This window comes from Peromyscus maniculatus, chromosome 3, assembly GCF_049852395.1.
Source record: "Peromyscus maniculatus bairdii isolate BWxNUB_F1_BW_parent chromosome 3, HU_Pman_BW_mat_3.1, whole genome shotgun sequence".
Lineage (NCBI taxonomy): Eukaryota > Metazoa > Chordata > Mammalia > Rodentia > Cricetidae > Peromyscus > Peromyscus maniculatus.
This window is the reverse complement of record NC_134854.1, coordinates 31363855-31366544: the sequence shown is the minus strand read 5'-3', so window position 1 is coordinate 31366544 and position 2690 is coordinate 31363855.

The window sequence follows — 2690 nt, the reverse complement described above, 5'->3', positions numbered from 1 at the left end:
TGTTAAAAGAATCTCAGAACATACAATCTATTGCTGTTGTCCTTTGTTACATTCCATAGTGGAAGCTAAGTGTCTCTTTCTGAAGACATCATGCCCTTCAGAAACACGGCTTAGAGACCCTTGAGCTGGAACTGACCTGCATGCCTCTTTCCTGAGAGCTAACTTTTATGATACCAGAAGGTGCTATGCAAGCTTCCAAAGGCGAAAAGGAATCAACAGTCTCATTCAGCTATGATACTTAGGACCAGCATGGCACAATGATCCTAAGGGTTCAGTGTGGCATGCATACCTTGGCAGTAACCAACAGATCTTTAATTGGACTTAAGGCCCAATTAACAAAAGGGATGTCATGCCTGGTACTGGAGACCTAGCTAACTACCCAGTGCTTATGAAGTCATAGTCACTGGAGAAGAATCTACAATCAGTGATTTATTAAACCAGCATTTTCTCTAACAACAATCTATAAACATCTGTCTTTATACCCACAGATAAGAATAGTCTTCATCTCTATCAAGAAAACTTCTTTGTGTCTATAACATAGGCTGAGACAACTACAGAAAACCATAACCAAGCAAAATGTAGTTAGAGAGCTCAGTTCCAGTGGATAAGTCTACTCCTATGTCTGAGGCTCAGGGAACTTTGCTGGGGGACAGAGGTGGGGATATAAAAGTCAGAGTAGCACAATGTTTGCCATGAGATTACGTCTCCAAGTGACACCAGAAGCTATACCAGTAGTCACCAACACGACCACCCAAGTGTGAGATGAGCGGGGATGACATCCATAAATACGTCAAATTTATGGGAAAGCCCACAAGGCTGAGAGCAGCCTTACACAACGAACTATAGGCAACTGAGGAAATTTGGAATCAGGAGAGGTGGTCATCCTCAGAGAAAAGCACACCAATGGGTTCTCCACTGCCAACTTGTCGAATCTGAAAATATACCCAGAAGTAACATTATATGAACTTAACAGGCTATATTTAGTAATATACATGTATATTAAATACATATAAGTATGCAATAACAACTAATGAAAATGAGGCTATCGTTTTGAAGCAGAGCTGGAAGGCTCATATGGGAGGATTTGGAGGGAAGAAAGGGAAGAGGAAAATGTTATAATTCAATGACAACCTGAATTTTTTAATTTAAAAAATAATATATATGTATATCTGTGTGTATGTATATATTTTACATATCATGCATTTAATGGCTGTGTGTATATATGTAAATGCATAAATGCTGATGTGTGTATATATGTTCTTATTATGCATAAACTGTGGAAAGGATGTTAAAGCTAAGTTTAGCTCAAAGAATATCTCTCACTTTTGCTCTAATATTCATGGTTTACTTACTAGCTATGAGAAGCTGTGCTTGTAGTTGGCTTTAATTTTGAAATGCTAATCAAATTCAGATAAGGAAGAAACATGCTGAAAGGCTGAAAAAATATAGAAATGAATCCAAGAAGACTGTCCTCCTCAATGCTCAATGCTCTCTGTTCTCATAACAGTGCCAGTGAATGTGTGCTGCATGCCCCCAGCAGTGTATCCAGCCTACACTGTGGAAACTGGATTGTGGACATTATAGATCTTTAAAGAGTAAGAGGAGCATTTGAAGTCCAGTGAATCATTTTCTCTCTTTCAGAATGTTAGTAGGTGAAATATAAGTAACTAAAGGTCTCAAAGTATGAAAAGTTATTTCTATTTTAGATGGTAATCAAAGAAAGCTCAGAGCTACTTCTTATTTACTTGTGTTTAGAAATAAAATAACACAGTAATAATAATGGCATAATTGGCATCAACATAGGTGAGAGGCATGTTGCTTTGTCGACCTGAAAATTCACTTATTTAAAGCATGAATTAAGCATTTCCTGGAGTTACAAAAGAAAGCGCTGGAAATAGTTGGATAATCATCTGATTCTTAAATATGAAACGTGGCTTAAGGAAATGAGCAAGATTTGTTTGTGTGCCAGATGCATATCTCTTCCGCTCTATTTTATCCTCACACCTGTACGAAAGATTGTTCTGGGTCACGGTACTGGTGTGAATAGTCAAGGTCCCATCAAGCCATCGGGAATGAGAAGATCGATAAGGCACATGAAACTGGAAAAGCAAAGGCCTCATATGTGAAGGTCATTTGTTGGCTTTTCAAGCTTTAGCTCCACAAGTTTTCATTATTTTAACATATATTTTTATTGATTATTTGAGAATTTCATATAATGCACACCTCTCACCCTTACTTCCCAGTCCTCCCAGGTTCACCCCCCACCCTTGTGCCCTCTCCACCCCCCAAAAAAGGTAAAAAAAAATTATAAAAAAAAAGTCCAATTTGTATTGTCCATGTAGTCACTGGAGCATGGTCAAACAGCCCATGGCCAGTTCCTTAAAGAAAAATGAGACCTTCCTCACCTCCACCCCAACCCCAGCCAGCAGCCCTCTGCCATGGAGAACTATGCTTCAGCATCCTTAGGACAATTTTGAAAAGTTCTCTTTGATGGCTTACATCCCAGGTTGTTACTTTGTGTGTGTGTGTGTGTGATGGGGGAGGAGGGGTTGTCACAGAAACTAAAGACTCACAGTTGAGAGAGTCAACTTATTTTATTGGAAGTAATCTTTTATTCCTGTGATGAAATGAGTTCCTGTATTTTTCATTTAGAATATTCCTATAAAATGTCTTCACTTTTTTTGTCTTGT